This window comes from Talpa occidentalis, unplaced genomic scaffold (assembly GCF_014898055.3).
Source record: "Talpa occidentalis isolate TD23 unplaced genomic scaffold, MPIMG_talOcc4v2.1 talOcc4.2, whole genome shotgun sequence".
Lineage (NCBI taxonomy): Eukaryota > Metazoa > Chordata > Mammalia > Eulipotyphla > Talpidae > Talpa > Talpa occidentalis.
In genome coordinates, this window is record NW_023602073.1 from 152,523,637 (window position 1) to 152,544,648 (window position 21,012).

Sequence of the window (21,012 nt, forward strand, 5' to 3'; positions counted from 1 at the left end):
GTGGTGGGGGGTGCATGTGGGGAGTGTGTGTGGGGAGTGTGTGTGGTGTGGGGAGTGTGGTGTGTGGGGGCTTGGGGGGGTGCGTATGTGGGGTGTGTGTGGTATGTGGGGAGTGTGTGTGGGGAGTAGGGTGTGTGTGGGGAGTGTGTGTTGGGGGGTGTTGTGGGTGTGTGTATGTGGGGGGGTGTGGTGTGGGGGGGTGTTGGGGTGTGTGTGGTGTGCGTATGTGGGGGAGGGTGTGGTGTGTGGGGAGTGTGTAGGGGGGTGTGTGTGTGGGGAGAGTGTGGCGTCTGCCCTCCAGGTCACTGGAACTGGCTGTGGGGGCTCCGTGGGACACTGGGTGAGGGGAGCGGTCAGCTGAGTAACTGGGAGCTGACCAGGCGTGGGGTGCAGGGTTCTCTGGAGAAAGTGGGGTGACGTCCTTGTCTTGGAGATGCCACCCGACACTCCTGCAGCCCAGTGTCGCCTCTCGGCCGACTCCCCAGCACCATCTGGGTGGTCAGGCGTGCGGTGGGGCTCTCCGCCCACCCCGAGTGTCCTGCAGCTCAGGATGTGCCCCTGAAAGCTCGCCCGTGTCGGGCCCCCGGCCGTCCCCGAGGCCCCCTCTACAGCACGCCGAGGGCTCCCTGGGCCTGGCGTCTGGTTCAGGGGGGACGTCGTGCCCGGCAGCCGGTTATGTAACGCCCGCCCTGCGGCCCCGGCCCAGCCCAGTCGGCGCAGAAGGCGGCACTGCCTACGCGGAGGGCCAGCGGCGTTGAGTCCCAACAGGCCCAGCGGGAGGCGGGACGCGGGGTGTCTGGGGCGCGCAGGGCCGGAGGGGAGGCCTGCGGCGGGGAGGGCAGCGCCAGACACGGGCAGCGCCTGCGCCCACAACTCCGGGCCCCGCCGGCGGTGGTGAGTCGGCAGCTGACGTCCGCCAAAGCAACACGATGCGCTGCCCCCGACCGGCGAGCGCGGAGCCCGCAAGATGCCGGACGCGCCAGCCGAGCCTGGACACGGGTGGAGGCGGGCGGCTGGGGCGTGTGACGGCGGGGCCTGCGGCCGGTGCCGAGTGGGAAGCGACGCGAGATGCCGGGGGCCCCACGGGCAGCGGAGGGGTCGAGGGAAGGTCGCGGGAGTTGCTGAGGGCAGGAATAAAGGACGGCGCCGTCCAGCAGGGCGCGGCGCAGTGTCATGGCTGACGGCCCCGTGTGGCGAAGCAGGAAGGAAAGTCTGAGAAAGTCCGGCGGCGGCCGGGGATTCCAAACCCGTCAGGCACAAGACGCCCAGACACCCCCGGAGCAGGGACGCGAGGGGCAGACGAGCTGCAGTGGACCCCGCGGGTGTGCCCCGATCGCACGCCGTCTCCCTGGATGCGTCCCGAGCCCGGCGTGTCCGGGGGGGGCCCACTTCATGCACAGGGGACCTGGCGCCGGCACCGCTGCCCGAGTGGCCAGACGGAAGATCCCCTGGCGGGTCCCGCTGACGGCGCGCGTCGCGATGCTTTCAGGCACGGGGAGGCGGCTGCTCGCGGCAGACGTCCGAGGACCTGCTCCGGGCGCGGGACAGGCGGTGGTGGACACGGCCTGCGGGCCACGACCCCGGGGCCAGGGCAGATGGCAGAGCCGGTTCTCTGAGGCGCTGGACCGAGCGGGGCCTCGGACGGGTCTGACCGACACAACGGGGGTGGGGAGGGGCCGCGGGCGGTGTCCCCGCAGACCTGAACACTCGGTCATGAGCTGAGGTGCCCACAGGTTTTAGGCTGAGTGAGGTCAGGCCAGGGGCCAGCGTGGCTGGACCTGCATGGTCGTGAGGTGTCCAGGCTTTTATCACCTGGACACGTGGTGCCCGGGCATCACGCCAAAGCAGGCCTGCGGCAGCGTCCACACACCGGGACCGGGCAGCTCCCGGCGGGGACGCTGCTGCTGGGAGGTCGCGTGTCCCTTGGTACATCAGGGCAAACGGCACCGTGGACACGGCGCAGCCGTGCTGGGCTCTTGGGCGGAAGCGTAGGCGCCTCCGTGCCATCCTGGCCCCTGCCCTGTCCTCCAGGCGATGCCCCAGATCAGCAGTGTCCCCTCGGGGTCCAGGTGGGCCCTGGGCTGTGTGAGTGGAACATCGTGGGGGGCGGGTCCCCCGGCTCTGGCTGTGGGGGCCTGACGGCGGAGGTGGCCGGTGGTTTTGGGCCACTGCATGGGGAGAAGGGCGGAGGGTAGGGCCCGGGACTCCAGGCAGCTGCTGCCCCTGGGCTTGGGCCCGGCAGGATGGCCTGAGGACAGAGTGGCCCATCCTTCCTGGGCCCCCCCAAAGCTGCTCTCCCTCCCTCCCAGGAGGGACGTGTCCAGACCCTGCCGGAAAACCAGAGTGGGGACCCGCGTCCCTTTCAGCCGGTGCCCTCCAGGTGGCAGGAAGGAGCCGCCCCCCCTCCCCCCCGCCCCGCCCCGCCCAGGCTGCTTTGCTTTCCCTCCTGTTCTTGTCCTCTGGACCCACTTCCTCCAAGCTGGGGTTCCTGCATGTGCAGCGACGCCCTGCGCCCCACCACGTCCTCCCCCTCCACCTGCCTCGCAGCCACTGGCCAGCAGGGTCCAGTGGCTGGGGGGCGCCTGCTCCCAGCTGGGCCCCAGGAGTGGGGTCTGGCCGTGGCCTCCGAGCCCCCGCATCCCAGGCCTCCCTGCGAGGCGCCGCGTCCCCAGAGGGGACTCCCGAGGAGGCCCGTGAAGTGGCCGTTAGGGCCGTCGCCCAGCTGGGTGCAGCAGGGTCCAGCTAGAGGCCGAGCGTGTCCCCTGATCTGGCCTCTGCCCCAGGCCCATCCCAGTGCCAGGGCCACAGCGGGCCGTCTGGCCGGGCCTTCTCCTCCCCACTGCCAGCTCAGCCCGGACAGGGCTCGGCAGGTGGAGCCGGCCTGGGTGGCCTGGGCTCCTCCACCCGCCCCCCCAGCTGTTGAGCACCGTGTGGGCGGGTTGCCGTGGCGCCGGGGCGCCCTGGGTCCAGCAGGAAGGAGGGAAGGAAGTGGGTGCCGCTGAGCTTCCAGCGAGTGTCCCACATAGAGGCAGCCTACTTCTCTTCTTTCAAGTTAAAACCTCTTCTCCTTCTGAGATGACAAATCTTGACAACGGCGCGCCCCAGATTGCCGAGGTCGACCCCGTCTGCTCCTCACCTGGGGGCTGCCGGGGGCCAGGCCGCAGCTGCTGCAGGTGGAGGCCTAAAGCCCCTCCTGCCTGTCCCTGCTGGCCGCCCCGCCTGTCCCTCCCGCCGGCCCCTCCTGCCTGTCCCTGCCCGTCTGGACCCACAGGCCCCGAGCACAGCCCTGTGCAGGCCCAGCGCCCGACGGGGGGGGTCAGCCCTGAGCCAAATGGGCGCGGCAGGCGTTACCATGAGCTGACCGTGGGCAGGAGCCAGCACTGGCGGGTGGCGGGCGGCAGGAGAGGTCGCAGGACGCAGGGCTTGTTCTGACGGGTCTGGAGAACAGCGCGGCCACGATTGGCCTAACTTGCGGCCTCGCTGGTCTGTGGAGAACACGCAGGCGGAGGTCACAGGACAGGAGACCCCCTGGAAGAGGCGGAGCGGGCCAGGCTGCTGGCAGGGGCGGAGCTGGAGCTGCTGGGTTTGGGGCCAGGACGCGGTGCCCCGCGCCCCGGAACAGCGCAGCTGTGAGGGTCCCCCAGCCGGGCTCCTGCGGGCCAAGGGGCGCCTCACGCCGTGCTCAGCGCTGGGTCTGGGGGCGGCACCCCCGAGGGGTGGCGCCTGTGCCCTGCCCGGAGCCGCCCTCAGCCCCCTCGGCCTTCCTGCTGCTCCTGGACCTGAGGAGACTCGGCTGCCGCCTCACTGCAGACAGCAGCCCCCTCACCCCGCGACCGTGCTGCCCCGCTTCGGGCCCTGCCTGCCTAGGGAGGTTCCCGGGACGCTCTGCTCGGGCCGCCGGGTCGGACTCGGGGTCTCGCTCACCTGCCGGAGAGGCGGCGGGCCTGGTCCCCTGGGTCGGCTGAGTAGGAGACGGCAGGGCCAGAGGCAGGTGCGAGGGAGTGGGGCCAGGCTTGAGGTTTGAGGCTCTCTGGAGCCTCCTGGGGGGGCTCTGATGGGCTCCTGGGGGCACCATGGGCTGGGGAACCCCCTTGGTGCCCCCATCCGTGGGGCATGGCCGTGTTGGACGCCACAGATGCCACGAAGACCCTGGAGATGACCCCCTGGCCCTGGTGAGGTGCCTGTTGCCCTACGCCCATGTCCTTCGAGGGGGAGAGGACGGGGGGGGCGGGGGGACCGCAGGCCACACCTGCTGACGCTGCCTCCGGCTCTCAGCTGCCCACGCTGCCCGGCCGCCATCCTGTAGGGCAGGTCTCGGCTCAGGGCGGTCCCGACAAGTTGCGGGGAGCACCCGCCGTGCCCCGACCCCTGGGTGAGCCCCTGTGGCACCAGGGAGTGGGCACCACCTCTTGCCAGCTCTGGGAGCCACGAGCTGGGGCGTGTGCTCCGTCACTCAGGCTCGGGCTGTCCTGGTGTAGCCCGGGTTGGGCGGGAGCAGCAGCTTCTGACCACTTGGGGCCCTGGTCACCTTTCTTGGTGGCTCCCCCTGGGGCTCTTGATCTCTCTGGGCCGTGGACTCAGGGGAGACCTCCCCCCCTTGTCAGAGAAGGTTTAATAACACTGACCCTTTTTAAAAAAAAATTTATTTATGCTCACAAGAGCTGGGGTGCAGGCCAGAGGTGCGGGGGCGAGAGAACTCCCCAGAGCCAGAGCGGGGAGCAGAACAGGCAGACAGACTGAAATACGCTGCTGAGGGGAGCAGCGGGCAGCAGGAGAGGTCTGCGCGCCATGTGGGTAGCTCCCTGGCCGGGGACAGACTCAGGCCACAGTGGCTGCCGATACCTTGACAGCGCTGAGCCTGACCCCTGCGCCCCCAGGGAGCCCGTAACACCGGCCCTTAGAGAAGGGGACCCTTTCCCTGGAGGGGAGCAGCAGGCACGAGGCCCCGTGCAGTCCCAGCTCCTCCCGGGCGCCCAGTCTCAGCCGGGAGCCGTCCGGGCCCCACGTACAGGGCGCGCTGGCGTCAGGCGGCACAGGCGAGAGAACAGGCGGGGCCCTCGCCGCGCCCGCTGAGACCCGGAGCCTGTGACGCTGCCTGTGTCCTCACGGCCGCACCCAGGAGCCCCCTCCAGCCCTGCAGCGGCTGCCGCGGGGGAGGAAGGAGCAGTGATGCTCTGCTCCTCACGCGAAGCGCTGGCTCTGGAGCTGGAGCCGGCTGAGGGCTGGCCTGTCGGTCCAGAGGAGCACGGTGTGAGGGAGGCCCAGCAGCCCCAGGGGTGAGCCACGAGGCTCGGCCTGTGGCCCGGGGGGCAGGACGGCCGTGGCGAGGACACTGAGCCGCGAGGACAGCCCTCAGCTCTGCTTCGTCCCCGTCTACCTGACCTTGCGTCGAGGCGCGGGTCCTGGCGGCCTGAGGCTGGGCTCAGCTCGGTGTTGTGCTGCTGCTGCGGGCGCCGTGTCGGCTGCGGGCGCCTCAGACACGGTGCCGAGCGGGGCCCACAGAGCGCGCGGCGTGCCCCGCCTCTGCCCCACGTGGCCGTGGCCTCTGGGATTCAGAACTGGGGCGGGGTGGGGGGGTGACCAGGAGTGATGATTTGCTTCCTCTGCCGGAAAGTTCCCCTTTGGACGAGCCGGCGTCTCCGGAACCTCCCCGATTCTACCTGTGTCTGCGTCCAGGCAGCTGTTGGGCGACGGAGGCCCTCGGAACAGCCTGGGGGGCCGAGGACAGCCCGTCTGCCGCGCAGCAGCCCCTCCGAGGTGCAGGCAGCTCCTGCCACCGGGACCGGGCGCCCTCAGCACCGTTGTCCTCCTGGAGGGGCCTGGCGTGGCCCCGGGCGTGACGGGCCGGGCTGCCTGTCCCTGAGGTCCCGAGGTCATTTCTTACGCAGTCACTCGGCCACGGGGTCACGGCACACGCTCCCCAGACTGGGCCCCCGGCCGCCCTCAGCCCGTCTGACGCCGTGCGCTGCGGTGACGAGCTGCGCGGCCTCCAAGTCACGGTCAGTGAGGCCTGAGGGCGTCCAGCAGGCCCTAGTGGGGGGCGGGGGGCTCGGGCTGACGGGAGGGGGGCGGAGGGGTTTATTGGGCACCGTCACATGCGCTGATCTGCAGGCGCCGGAGGAGGGGGAGGGGGCGGAAACATCATTCGAATAAGTAATGGCTGAAAACGTCCCTAATCTGGGGAGAGAAGCGCCCAGACCCAGCAGGCCGGGCGCGGGAGCCGCAGCCAGGGCGCTGCGGGGTTGGCGGGCGCCGGAGCCTCGGGCAGTCTCAAGGGGAGCAGGAGGGGGCGGCTCCTCCCGGGAGCGCGGCCTGACACCCTCGTCCGACCGGAGGGCGGGGGGTGTCCCCAGGCGCTGAAGGGAGGAATCGAGCAATAAAGCAGTTTCATCCGGCGAAGCTGCTTTTCGGGGTTCAAGGAGACAGTGAAACCCCCGTCCGTCCCCGCGGAGCCGCCGTGTCCGGTCTCTGATCCGAAACGGAGGGCGCGGTGAGGAGGGAGAACGTCCAGGCGTTCAGAACACGCCGCTCGGGGGGACGCGCCGTGAAGTTCAGAACACGCGGATGCCGCGGCGGCGCCCGCGGTCACGGAGCTCCCGTCCGGGGTGGAAGATGGAAGTTACACTTAAAAGTAAGTATAAACTACAATGATTTGTTAATGGATGCGCGATAAAAATGCAAATTCTGACACTGAAAAACAAAATAGGGGGCGGGGACACTTGGTATTTGTGCAGTTCAATTGTCAGTTTAAGATGAACTCGCGGACATGAGACGCCTCAGATGACAACCACAGAGACGCAAAGAGCAGGGGATCCAAGCCAAGCGCTCCCAGGCCCGCCAGATCCCCAGGGGTGCGCGAGAGCAGAGGCGAGGGACCGGCAACGGCAGCACCGACACGGCCGGGCGAGCCTGCACGTCCTTAGTAAGCCGGACGCTCCAGCGAGCAGACGGGCGCCTGGCACGAGGGGCGGCCCGTGCACGCGCCGTCTGGAGGAGCCTCGCCGGGGCGTGAGGGCGGGAGGAGGCGGGGCGGGCAGAGGTGGCGCCTTCCTCTCAGAGGTGACCTTCCGGCCAAGACCGTGATGAGACAGAGGAGACCGCCACATGGCGACCGAGGGGCCTGTTCCTCCAGGGGCTCCGGCAGGCAGCGGGGAGCCCCCCTCCCCTGCAGGCAGTCCCGGTGCCGGCGGCAGCTCCGGGAGATTTAAAGGGGAGCAGCCATGCGGTAAAAGCAGTGGAGCTCGATGCCCCACTTTTAATAAACAGAATCAGTGAAGCAGCAGTGACCCGGAACCACCCGCCAGACCAGTGAACCCGGCAGAAATTCCTCCTCCGCAGCAGAGCACAGTCCCTCTCCAGCGCACGCGGATACTCTCCACCGTCGTCCGCCAGGGCACAGAGCCCGTCTTCACACCTTTAAGATGGAAATATTACAAAGCAGTGGGGTGAAGTTAAAAATCAGTTACAGGAAGAAAACTTAGAAAGTCACAACATGCCCCCAATCAACCAACAGGTCAACATACGAAAGCAGAAAAAAGAATCTTGAGACAAACCGAAGTGGAAACATAATACACCAAAAGTTGTGTGGTACAGCAAAAAAAAAAAAAAAAAAAAAAAAATATATATCTATATCTATATCTATATCTATATCTATTTAAGTGACATTCACGGTGATACATACACTTTACACCTCAAGGAACTTTACACCTCAAGGAACTTGAAAAAGAAGAAATAGCCCAAAATTAGTAAAAGGAAGGAAGTAACAAACCTCAAAGGAGAAATAAACCAAAGACAGCGGTAGAGATTGATGAAATCAAGAGCTATTTTTTGAAAAGATAAAACAGATGACAGACGCATCAAGGAAAGAAGAAATTGAATTAGACATGAAAAAGGAGCCATTACGACTTACATCACACAACTGCAGAGAACTTTAAAGAGAACTTTATGAATAATCATGTCGTAAGGTTGGGCACCTTTGAAGAAATGGATTCATTTGTAGGAACGTACAACCCACAGACTGAATCGTGAAGAAATAAACAGTCTGAAGTTAATTGCTTATGAGGAAATTGAATCAGTCAAAAATCTGGGGCCTTCCTGGTGGCGCGGGATCAGTCTCAGCACCATGAAGCCGTCCCCAGCCTCTGCAGCACGAGCTCCATCCCCGGCCAGGGAGCTGCCCACAGGCGCGGCAGACCCCTCCTGTCTCCCGCTGCTCCCCTCAGCAGCGGATTTCAGGGGATCCGCCTGTTCTGCTCCCCGCTCTGTCTCTGGGGAGTCCTCTCACCCCCCGCACCTCCGGCCTGCACGGGGTCCTTGTATGCATAAATAAATAAATCTTTTAAAAAATAATCAAAAATCTCCTAGCAAACAATAGCAGCACCAGCTGAGCTCACCAAACCTAAAAGTTCACAGCAAACCAGACACAACACCCTACACCGACCCTTCGGAAACAAAGCAGAAGAGGCGCAAACTTGCCAGAGCCCTTTGGCGAGGCCGGCGTGGCCGTGGCCGCCCGTCAAGGACGCTGCTGGAAGGGACAAGCCCGGACTCCCCGCGAGCGCCTCCGTGATCTCGGAACTGGGCTCGCTCCTCACTTGACCAGAAAACCCTACAAAGTCGTGCAAATCCAGAGGCTGGAAATCGTGTTGATTATCAGAGCACGTGGGAAGCCGCCCGGGCCTGAGGGTGTGCGTATCCCAAAGGCCAAGCGGTGGGGCTGGACGTGGGGGCTCAGCACGGCGCTGAGTCTCTGCCGCACGTGCTTAGAAACGCAGAGTGACACCAGCTTCAGGCCTCGGCTGTGGGGTCTCTGGCCGCCGAGCGCCTCCAGGTGAACGCCCAGAACCCACAGAGCCCGCGCCGGGTGAGCACACGCGCGCCTCGCCACGCCGAGGGCCTTGCTGGAGAGCAGGTTGTTCGTGAGGCAGAGAAGAGGCCACACGGAAGAAAGCCATCCCAGAAGAGAAAACTAAGGCCAGGGAGTATGTTCAACTTAAAAGGAAATAAAAGTAAAAGCAGGAAAAAAAAAAAGGAAAATTTCAGGCCGGTCTCCCTGATGAACACGACACGAGAACTTTCAGCAAAACACTGGAAACCGGAAGTCAGCGGCCGTTGCGCGGGCCCTGGGCAGGCGGGAGTCCCCAGCGTGTCCAGGACGGTGCAGCCCCGTGCAACGCGCTGCCTGGACAGCCCCAGAGACGCCAGCAAGCTTAGGGCTCGCGTGCGCGGCCCGTTAGAAACGGCCTTGGACGAAACTCCCGCGGGCTCAACGGCCAGGGCTGGACGGAGCACAGCTGACGCCAGAGGCCGCTGGTGGCCGCGGGGTGGGGGGAGACGCAGTTAAGTCCAAGCTGGGAACAGGACGGCGGTGTCCGCTCTGGCCGCACTCACTCAGCTCAGGGCTGGGTCAGCTGAGGAGCTGAGGAACTCACAGGCTCAGAAACTCCACTCAGACGTGAGTCAGAAAAAGGAAACAGAAGCCGCCGGACCCGCGAAGGGCAGAGAACGGCTTCGCTTACGACGACGTGTCCAGGGACTCCTCCGACTCCGCGAAAACGAGTTCCCATGAATAGACAAACGTGGGGCAGTTGCAGGACACAAAAGCAGCACGCACCGGCCAGGGACTCCGAGGCGGACTCAGAAACAGCCCCATGGACGGTGGCGCCGAGCACAAGCCCTCGGGAACAGCCACCGAGGGGGGCCGGTCTGTGCCCTGTGGACGCTGCGGCGGGCGGAGACCCGGGAGGCCCCGGGCAGGTGGCGTGTGCCCCGCGGGCCGGGCGGCGGGTGGCGGCAGCGGCCTCGTCACCCAGCAGCCTCGGAGGCCAGTTTCACTCCTGGGCGCCGGCCGCACCCTCCCCCGCACCCGGATCCTGCGCCAGTCGCTGCGCGCCCAGCCCCCGCGGCCTGCCCGGGCAGCCCCCGCCTGTGCGCTCAGAGGCCTCGGGGTGGGGGCGTCCGCCCGGCGCCGGGCAGCCTGGCCTCCCAGCTCGCTGTCCAAGGACGTTTCCTCCAGGCCGGGCTCTGCGCTGCGGTGGGGGACGCTGGGTGCTGGGGGTGTGTGTGTGGGGGGAATAAAGATATTTCGGGGCGCTCCCTTCCTTTGATCCAAGGGTATTTTGGCATAAAACTCACTGAGTTTTCATCTTTTCAAACTTCTCACTAACATGCTGAACAGAAATTCCCTCCCTCTTCAATCCTCTCCCCCTGAACCCAAATCTTCACCGGCTGCCAAGCTGGGGGCGGCTGGGCTCTCCTCCGTGGGCATCCGAGGTGGCTGACTGTGCGCCCCAGGTCAGGACCCCCAGTTCCCGTCTCCTCTGCAGGACGCAGCGGCCCCGGCTCTGCCCCAGCCCCACCATCCAGGGGGTTCCGCATTCACTGCCGGCTCCCGCCGGGCACCTCAGGGAGGGCACAGGTGCCAAAGGCACCCCCCAGTGCCCCGCCTGCCTGTCCTGGGGCCTTCTCAGAAGCAGCCCTGTTATCTGCGCTGCTGCCCACGTGACTCTCGCGGAAGCCCCTGCCCGCCCCGGGAGCCCCGCGGGCTGCCCGCTCTTTTAGCCTGTGTCAGCGGAGCTGGCCTGAGCCCCTTGCGCGCTCAGGAAGCGGCCCAGTCCCTCTCTCCCAGAAGGGACCAAGGTGTCTCTCCCGTCATGCCCAGCCCTGCCCAGGCCCACCCCTCTGCCAGCGCCCATTCCCCGAGCAGCCCCCAGGCACGCCCGCTCCAGCTGAGGGCAGTGAGGTGGCCGGTCCCTCCAGCTGGCCGGTCCCTCCTGGCCGAGCTCAGCCACAGCCCCCCGAGCCCCGGGGAGGCCGGCGCAGACTTGGGCACCGGGCAAACATTCCACCGTGGTGGAAGACGCAGAGACAGTGCTGCGGGAGACCACCCCGTGCCTTCTCTCCACGAGCTCAGGGCTGGGGGCCAAGGACAGAGCCACAGCCAGCAGGTGTCTCTGTCCAGCGCCTCGCCGAGTGGACCAGGTGCCGCTTTCCTGGCCCAGAGGCAGCTGCCCGCCCTCTGCGAGGATGCACTAGAGTTGGAACCAGACCGTGAGCGTGGACACGTCGGAGCCTGGACGGCGAGGGCCTGGATGCGGAGGACAGCCTCGCGGGCAGGAGAGCCAGCGTCTGTGGCCTGGGCCTGAGACAGCCACGCAAACCAGCCGCCTGGCCCCGCCAGCCCCGGGGCTGAGTGAGAGGAAACATTTCCCGGCAGCAGCCGGGCGTCCCGAGGGTGAGCTCCGCAGGCGCGAGTGTGGCCTTTGCCCCGGCCCACGGCCGCGCTCAGAACCCAGGTTAGAGCGGCTGAGACCCAGGAGCCCGCGGGCACGACTGCCCTCTCGGCCCAGCCCGGCCCCCATCCCCCGGTCACGCCGCTGGGGCTGCTCGCCCGGGAGGCCTGGCGACCTCGCCTGACCATTAGGGCGAGCGAGTCCGGGCAGCAGGAGGAGAAGCTGGCGTTACCCACAGCTGCCCCCGAAGGCTGGCGGGACCCCGAGGGGCTGGTGGGCTCAGCCCAGGCTCGGGAAGTGGGGAGCAGTGGGGGCCCCCAGGGAGGTGACAGCGCAGGTGCCCCGACCCCGTGACAGCCAGCGCCCAGCTTGTTTGGCTGAAACCGCAGCCCCCAGGAAGCGAGCGGGGAGACTTGGGGAGAAAATTAGACACAAAAGAATTGGTGAAGCAGAAAAGCAGGCTCTGTCCCCGCCGCGCAGAGCAAGCCAGCGAGCGAGCGGCTGCGCTGGGGAGAGCTGGAATGACTCGTCGTCGGCAAAGTCACTTATTTTGCTTCTGTGAGTTCAAGGAACTAGCCCAGAAACCAGACGCCACGGCCGCGGGGGACGCCTTGACCCGGGGATCGTGGAGACGAGCGAGGGGGGCCCCCAGCAGGCCTCGGCGGGAAGGCGCCGTCCTGGCTCACCGTCCTGGCTCACCGCGGCCCGGCGCTGCGCAGGGAGAGCACACGCTGAGGAATTTTTCATTTATTTGTGAGGTTTCTCCGGCAGCTGGAGAGAGGCTGTGAGCAGGCGGACGCCGGACACCGGCTGGACACCCCGGCAGCCTGTGACACCGCCCGGCGGGGCCCTGTGCCCCCGGGCGCCCCTGGGCTGGGCTCATGGTTATCCTGCCCCCTCCCGGCCCCAGCTCCTGGCACCGGCGAGCTGGTGTCCGTGCTGCCTCCTTCCCGGCTTCCCTGTCCTCGTCCTCCGTCTGCGGCAAGGACCGGGGTGAAGGGTCCTCCCGGAGCCCCAGGGCGTCGCATCCTGTGTGGGGCCCGCTGTGCTGGCTCCCGGAGGTGACCCTGCAGGCTGCTTCCCAGCGCGGGAGGCCCGGCGCGCGGAGCCTTCTGGGCAACAAGGACGCCAGCAGCCACCTGGCGCGCAGGGGCACCCCGGCCAGCGGTGCCAGAAGACGGCCCCAGGGCGGAGAGGCTGCGGGGGGCCGTGCGCCGAGGCCAGTCCTGGGCTGGCTTCGTCCGGCTCTGCACTCAGGTGCCGAGGTGGTTCCCGCCGGGCACGCTACTGGGGGGAGCGCAGAGCGGCCAGGCAGGCCTGGGGTCCCGGAGCCCCGCACACCCTGCTCCCACCGCGGCCCTAGTTTCGCCCCCGAAGCGCCCGCACCGGCCTGGGCCAGCCCGTGTCCGAGCGGCTGGGGCCATCGCGCTGCTGCTGGAGAATCTGCCTCTGGGCCCGCTGGGTCGTCCTGGGCAGCCAGCCCTTGAGGGGCCGCGGTCCCTGCGAGTGCACTCGCCTCCGCTGCCTCTCTGCCCCGACGAAGGCTGAGCCCCGGGCCCCGCCCAGCCGGCCGTGTGCGACACGCAGGCACCGTGGGCGCTGAGCCCGGGCAGGAAGGGCGCGTGCGGGCGGGGCCGCTTCTTGCCTGGCGGCTGCGTTTCCATCAGAAATCCATCCGGAGTCTCCTGGGGGCTCTGCAGGGACTGGTGCTCAGGGTTCGGTGGAGACGGTGGCCTGGACTCCCCTGGAGCGCCAGGGCTGCCCTACCGGACCGCGCACGGGAGGCCGGAGGCTGCTGCCCCACAGCGGCGTCCCCTCTGCTCGTGCCGCTGGCCGCTGCCCACACCGCGTGCGTGGGGTCCGGGCTTTTCATTCTGGAAGAACAGGAATGTGGCAGTTGATGGTGAAACTCGTTAGGTTTTCAGAGAACTTTACAATCACTAATTAATTTGTAATGTCCGAGAAGGATTAAAGAAATCCACAGACGTGACCTAGTCGCTGGGCCCGCGGCCCCCCGTGCACTGTGCAGGGCCGGGCGGCGTGTCTGGCCCCGCGTGTCCGGGAGGGCAGCCTGCGCTGCCGCTGGTGGGAGCCGCGGCCTTGGGCTCAGGGCGCGTGTCCCTGCTGTCCCACCGGCTTTCGCGCTCCCGAGGGCAGAGGACGCTGCACCCGGGACACCGGCGACGGCCCTCCCGCAGGCCCCGGGCGGCCTGGCTGGCGTTGACGTCGCTCACGGGCCAGCCCTGGTCCGACCTGGGTGCTTCTCACACGCGCCCTTCAGCCCCGACGGCGCTGGTGACCGCCGGCAGACGGACAGGTGCCGGCCTGGGCTCTCCCAGGGCAGGGCCAGCGGCCAGGGTCCCCCAGCCAGCGCCTTCGCCCCGTACCACCAGGTGTCCAGGGCAAGGGCTGCAGAGAGACCAAAGCTGCTGCTTCGCTGGTGACTTTCTGTTTGGAATTCAGGACCAGGCTGCTCTGCCCGCTCCACCCCGGCCAGCCTGCCCAGCGCGGGCCCCAGCCTGGCCCTGCGGCTGGCCCGGCCGGCCTGTGCAGGAGGCAGGGCCAGCGAGGCCAGTGAGGCCTGGCGGTGGGCAGCGCAGACTGAGAGGGCTTGGCCCGGGCCTGCCCCTCTCATGGGACACCGGCGCTGGCTCTGGCTGGAGGTGGGGCGGGCGCTGCGGGCCCCGGGCTGGGGCGGTGGGTGTGTGCGAGGACACGTCTGCAGAGGCTCCAAGCTGGGCCCCGCAGCAGAGGCAACGGCCCGCGGTGCAGACGGTTCGTGAAGAAGCCGATAAACCACGTCCCCCTGGAAGAACTGTCCACACCAGGCCTGACCACGAGGAGCAGGTCTGCAGACTGGACCAGACAGCCTCCTCTCCGGGTGTGCCAGCGCACGCGTGTGGTGTGTGCACGTGTGGCATACGGCACGTGTGACATGTGTGGTGTGTGTGGTTGTAACAGGAGCATCCCAGAAAAGGGGGACGGCGTGTCTGGGCGGGGCCGGGCAGGGTTCAGTTGGGCCAGGCGGGTGAGGACGGAGGGGCAGGGCACAGCGGGGTGGGTGTCCAGTGTCCGGTGCAGGGAGACCAGGACGCGGGGCTCGGGCGCTGCTGGGCTCCCCTGGCCGAGGTCACGGTCCTGAGCGGCTGACGCTGACCGTGGAGGGCTGGACCACATGCAGCTCACACGGCAGCGGCCTGCAGGCCTCTGCTCCTGGGGCTCGGGGCAGTGCGGGACTCGGGGCGCAGGAGTGGTGCTACAGGCGTGAAAGGAAGGGGGCGGGGTTGGGGGCAGCGCCCTCTGGCTCACGATGCTGCGGAGCCGAATGGGGCTCACCGGCCCCGCTCCTGCCCTCCAGTCACCCTCCCGTCCGAGATGGCAGCGCAGCTTGGCCAGGAGCCTTGGCCGGTCCTCCTCCCCGGGAAGCCCAGCTTGCCCAGGCCTGCTCCTCTTCTAGGGGCAGCTCTGAGGCGTGGGCAGTGGTCAGGCCCAGAGGGACAGCAGTGGGGGAGGTCCAGCTGCAGAGGCCCGGGGAGGAGCAGTGTGGCGCGGCGGGGGGCACCAGAGGGGCCGCAGTGGGGACAGGCCGGGGGTGCGGGGTCCGGGGGCGGAGCACTGAGGCCGCTGGCAGGACCTCTGTCCACAGTGGGCGCGCGGAGGGCCTGGCGCCTGGACAGGGGCTGCTCTAGCAGAGGGCGCGTCTGGCGGCCCCGGCCGTCGGCCTCGCGTCCTGCGTGTCTCCAGCTGCCCAGCCTCGGGAGAGTGGGCCAGAACCCGCCCCGCGCAGGAGGGTGCGCTGGGCGTGCGGGACACGGCTGGGGTGCAGCGAGCGCCCCTCCGTCTTGAGTTCGCAGCGAAGGGCCGGTCTGGGAAACTGGGGAGAGACAGAGACGGGAAGGAGGCGGGAGGCTGGGCCTGTTGGGGGGCCGGGTCGGGACACAGCAGGGGGCGAAAGTGACCGGAGGCCTGGGGCGGGGCTCCCGGAAGAGGCAGAGGCCGTCTGGGTGCGGGTCCCTGCGGGCAGAATGCCGCCCAGAGAACGGGCAGGTGCGGGAGGCTCACCCAGTGTGCATCCAGATCACCTGGGACTGGGGCGCGGGGAGTCCCCGCCGGTGCAGCCCCGCTCCCCTGGGATGGAGTCGGAGGGCTCCCCCTCCCCCGCGTGCTCCCCCGCCAGGCCCGTCCCCCTGAGGTTCTGGGGTGAGTGGACGGTGAGTGGGCCGCATCGCAAGCACACGCTCCTGGCCGGCGCTGAGGGTGTCGGGCACCGCCCCGTGCGTGGTCTACCCCACGGCAAGGCCCTCCCCTCTCCCGAGCCCGCCGGCGAGGGGGCTGCGGTGGGGCTGTGGGGCTGGCGGGGCCGAGGGGGCGCTGGGGCTTTGGGGGTGGCGGGGCCGGAGGGGAGGCTGGGGGCTGGGGGGAGGTGGGCGGCGGGTGGCAGGGGCGGGCGCGCTGGTGGGGGCGGGGCCGTGGGGCCGGCGGGGCCGTGGGGCGGGCGGGGCCCCGCTCCCCTAGCAGCACCCAAGCAGTCGGCCCGCCTGTTCCCGTAAGAGACAGAAAACAGGGCCTGAATCTGGGTCACGGAGACGAACGATGACTCAGGGGCAGCCCCGGCCCTCGCGGGGGGAGGCTGCACCTGTGCCGGGCTGGGGAGGCGCTTGGGGCTCATCTGTGGGGGTGGACGCCCGGGCGTCTGGGCCGGGGCCCCCACGGAAAGGGCGCGGCTGTGGCGGCTGCTCTGTGTGTGGGGAGCACGCGAGGCTGCAGCAGCGCCGGGGCTGGGGGCTGCCTGGCTGCCCCGTGCTGGGCGGTGGCCAGCGCCTCTGGCAGAGCCCCAGCGCCCTGGGGGCACGGGGGGTGCTGGGCCACGGTGTCCAGCGTTGCCCCTGCTCGTGGCGGGTGGTCCCGGCAGGCTGCTCAGGCCCCCGGCGCCTGTGGTTTCCTGAAGTGAGCGGGAGGAGCCCGGGCCGGCGGGGCCTCGGGGCCGCTGGGCTCTGCTGGCCGGCCTGGCCGGCGGGCGCACGGCTGCCCCCCACGCCTGTCTGAGCTGACGCTCGGCCCGTGTCCCGGAACGCGGCGGGGCGGGCAGCGCCCCAGGCACACTGGGGGTGCCAGAGGCGGCTGGAGGCGCCTGTGAGGGCTTTGCTGCCGCGCGGGGGAGCGGCCGGACGGCCCTCTGGGCCCCTCTGAGCAGTAACCGCGCGCCCCGGGCCCCGCAGCCTGTGCCCCCGGCCCGCGGTCACGGACTTTCTGGCGGAGACGTTTGATGAGAACGAGGAGATTCCGGAGCTGTGGGCAGCCCCAGACCTGGAAATCTGGGCCCTCAAATGACATTCGCCTCGCGCCGCGGGTTTCCCGAAGCCCGTGCAGATTGTTGAAACCCGCCCGCCTCCCGGGCCGGGGCTGCGGGGAGACAGCCCCACGGGGTGGGGGGCGCGAGGACCCCCTCAGCACTGCCGCAGGCGCCACGCGGGGGCCACACTCTGCACGCGGCCCCAGCGCTGGTCTCTTGCAGAAACTTCGGGGCTTCCTCAGCCCCTCAGGCTCTCCAGGGCCCTGGGACCCTCGAGTCAGCCCTCGCCGCCCTGAGCCTCCCAGAGTTTCCTTCCCACTTTCTCACAGACCGTCTAGGGTGGGGCCGGAGCCCACCTCCCCCCTCCGCAGCCACGTCTTCCTGCCGGGGTTCCTGGGGGCAGCTGAGGGCAGGGCCACACCCCTCCTGCTCTGCACGCCCAGCCACCCCTCCCCGTCCCCGCGTCCCGGGCCCAGGCCCCTCCGCCCGGAGTCAGCGCTGCAGTGAGGCCTGAGACCCAGTCCCGCAGGGCAGAGGACGTCCTGCACCCGCCCTCGGGGACCAGGGCCCTGCTCTGCCAGGCTGTCCGGCTCTCTGGCCTGCAGTTTCCATATCCCAAGCACCCCTCGGTCCCGGGTACCCTAGATGGTGGCCATACTTACCCCACAGCCCCTCAGAGGGTGGGTCAGTAGCAGCAACAACAGCAGCAATAAGGGCAGTAACAGCAGTGACCAGGGAGTAACAGCAGTGACCAGGCAGCAACACCAGTGACCAGGCAGCAACACCAGTGACCAGGGAGTAACAGTGGTGACCAGGGAGTAACACCAGTGACCAGGGAGTAACAGCAGTGACCAGGGAGTAACAGTGGTGACCAGGGAGTAACACCAGTGACCAGGGAGTAACAGTGGTGACCAGGGAGTAACACCAGTGACCAGGGAGTAACAGCGGTGACCAGGCAGCAACAGCAGTGACCAGGGAGTAACAGCAGTGACCAGGCAGCCACAGCGGTGACCAGGCAGCAACACCAGTGACCAGGGAGTAACAGTGGTGACCAGCAGTCACAGCGGTGACCTGGCAGCCACATACTCGCAGTAGGAAGCGCTGCTGTGTGACAGGACCCCCGCCTGGGTTCTTAATGATCGCTCGCCCGCGTCCAGCCCTGGAGCCAGATATCCAGACGCCATGGCCCTGCGTGGCTGACTGGACGGAGGTCCCACCAGCGTCCCTGGCTACAGGCCCAGGCACACTCGGCCCAGCCTGGCACAGGCGCGGCTGCCTGCGCTGTGACTTCTCCCGTCGGGCAGGTCAGGGATTGGCAGGCCAGCCTCTCCCCGCGGGCCTGGCCGTGGGCCGTCCGGTTTGCTCTGGCTGGTTTGTGAGACTCTCCTGAGCTCATGCCCTCGCCGTGGTCTCGGATGTCGCGCTGCGGTGTCAGGCGACAGCCTGAGTGAAGCCACACGGTCTGAGGAAGTCGCCGGTTTCTGAGTTTCAGTCTGACGGCCTCGGGCTGGCCGGCGTGTCCCAGCCACTGCCTGTCCCCCGACCCCCCTCGCTGCTCCCAGACCAGGCCCGCTCCCAGCCCCGGTCTCCGCACCCAGCCCCGCACGGCAGCTCCCGCGCAGGCCGGGGCGACTGGGTGGGCTGCCAAGAGCCTCCCCCGGGAGCATTTTCTAGGGAGGCAGAGATAAATTGGGGCTCCATCCTCGGACGAGCTCGCCCTGGGCTGGATTTTGACACCCGGAGGGGAGGGCGAGGCACGGGAGACGCTCAGCTCCACCCCGCACGCGCCGAGGCCGGAGACCAGGAGGTCGAGCAGCCTCCCGGGCCAGTGGGCTGTGTCCAACCGGCGCCCGGTGCTTGGCAAGGGCGGCCCCCCGCCTGTCTGGCTGTGAGGGTCTCAGCCTGGGTAAGCGAGGCCGTCGGGAGAGGCCGGGGGCGGGGAGAAAAGGCGGCTGCTGGGAGGCTGTGCCAGGCCTGGGGGAGCCCCACGGTGAGGCTGCCGGGACCCCCCGGACACTCCCCGGGCCCGACGCAGCAGGGGCAGCAGTGGGCGCTGCGGGTGGGGCGGTGACGGCGCCGGGCGAGGTGGGAGGAGGGGCCCTTGCTCCCAGGTGGGGGGCAGAGCGGGGGGCGCAGGGCACGGAGCCGGGACTGCAGGAGACGACTCGGGGGCAGCAGCGGGAGGGAGGTGGGACCCCGACTCCGAGGCCTCCCTCCTGCGGGGTCAGGAGGGCCAGCAACGTGGGGAGGGAATTGACAGTGGCTGTCCGGGCAGCAGGTGTCCCGGAGACAGGGCGGGGGCCGCTGGAGCCGGACCCTCGTGGCAGCTAAACGGCGAAGGTGCCCCGGGCCACGGAGCGAGAGGGGCCTGAGGAGCAGCCGCTCTGGCGGACGCCGGGCCATGCAGCAGGCCCCGGAGGGCGTCCGCCCCGCCCCAGGCCGAGCGCACAGGCGTGTCCTCCCCTCCCCGGGCCTGGCGTCCACCCCAGGTGGCGGCCTCCCCACGCCCCGTGGCCATGAGCTGCCGAAAGGCTGACGCCCTTGGCAGGGCAGCGCCGAGTCTGAACCCCGCAGACCTGGACTGGGGCACCCACCCTGCCCTCCGTGTGGGCCCTGGGTCCCGGGGGACCGGCCGGCGTCCTGCCCTGCAGTGGCCCGAGCATCCGTGTGTGTTGGCGGGGCCAGCTGCTCTCTCCACGCCGGCCGGGCGGTGTCTGTGCCGAGGAGCGACGCCTGCAGCGTGTGTCAGGAGATGACGGGCGCGGGCAGTGGCGGGAGGCGGCCAGCGTGCGGCTGGCACTCCCTGACCTCTGGGCCTGCCCGCTGGGCCTGGCCCTCCCTCGCTCCGAGACGCGACCACGTGACTCACTGCGGGTGCAGGTGCCGGCTCAGAGCCGCTCTCAGCTGTTTGCTGCTCTCCAGTCCTCGGCCCTGGGGGCCCCGCAGGCCCCGCCCCGGCGGCAAGTCTCCCTGGGGAGGCGCTCCGCCGGGCCCGCGCCCTTGACCAGAGTGTCCCCGCAGCCGGGGTTCCGCTCCAGCGCTGCCCCCTGCTTCACGGCGTGGGCGCCAGGGCCGTGGGGCTCCACAGGAGGGCGTGTGCCCGGGGGCCAGGGCTGTCCGTGGGGCTGCTCTCCGGGCGAGTCCTGGCCCAGGCCCGGATGCTCGCGCCCACCGCGCTCCGTCGGCGCTGCCCAAGCCCGGGTCGCCCCGGCGGCTGTGTCCAGGGCCCCAGTGGAGTCCTGCTCTGGGGGCTCCTGCTGGGGCAGCACCGCCCCCTCCTCACCCGCTTTGGGGCCGCTCTGTGACCTGCTGAGCGCCTGGGTAACCCCGTTGGGCAGAGGGCGTCGCTCGGAAGTAGGAAGTGGTGACGGCGACTCTTCTGGGCAGCTCCGGCTCGCGCTGCGTTTGTCTTCACCTGGCGCTGCCTCTTGCTCACAGACCCAGCGGGATATGGCTGCCCGGAGCGCGACGGTGTGACGGCCATTCTCCTCGGACCCGGCAGCCCAGGTGAGCTGGCGGAGCCCCCCAGCACCCCCAGCGCCCCAGCGTGCCCCCAGCGTGCCCCGCCGGGTGAGGGTGTGGGCAGGACTGTTGGTGGTCCAGGGCCGGCCGGGCCGGCCGCCGAGGTGCTCGCAGGGCCCCCCCCCTGCACAGGCGCGTCGTCCTGCAGCTCTGGACGCAGCGGAGGTGTCCAGCGTCTGAACCCCCTCGGGCCACAGGGCCTGGCCTGCCCCTGCGCGTCGGCTGGGACACTGCGCTCTGCTGACTCACGTCGGCGGGAACGTGTGGAGAGGCTGGGGACGAGGCTGAGACCTGCTCTGTGGGGAGGGCAGGGCTGTGGCGGAGAGGGGGTGTCCGGAGGAGCAGGAGGTGGCGCGGGAGGCGCCCGAGGGCCCCGCAGGAGAGGCGGGCGGTGGTGCTGGCAGGCGCAGCCGCCTGGGGACGGGTCGGGGGCCGCCGGCCGGGCCGTGCGAGCAGCAGAGCGGGCGGTGACGTTGGGAGAGGCCGTGGGTCCCGCAGCGCCTGAGAGCAGCCGGGGGCGGGGGGCCGAGCCGCAGAGAAGGAGGTCAGCGCCAGGGCTGAGCTAAAGCTGTCTCGAAATGATTGAAGACGTCGTTTCGGCAAATAAAAAGCAAACATCCGAGTGGGCGCGCAATGAATCAGAAGGAACCAGAGAAAAAAGAAGAAACATCAGCCCCTCCACAGATCGCTGGAAAACACCTCCTGGTTTCTCTCCACCCCGATTCAAAAGCAGAAGGAAGTCGCGCAGACGCTCCGCACCCCCGTGCTCATCTGAGAAAGGGCAAGAGACAGCGCCCCGCGGCCGGGCAGCCCCCAGCCCGCCGGCAAGGCTGACCCGGCCAGGTGAACGTGGCCTTCAGGACCTGGTGGGAATCGGCCCTCCGGCCCCTGCCAGGTGACAGGAGGGGCCGCCCCGGGCAGCCCAGCCCCACCCTGAGCCCGGGCAGTGCCCGCCGAGAGCCGGCC

General features: G+C 68.8%; 1 protein-coding gene across 1 annotated transcript in view; it reads right to left on the bottom strand.

The window, feature by feature from the left end:
• MPC1 (mitochondrial pyruvate carrier 1) overlaps positions 1–21,012 on the bottom strand; it is a 197,826-nt gene that overhangs the window by 175,473 nt on the left and 1,341 nt on the right. The gene's annotated exons all lie outside the window — the stretch shown is intronic.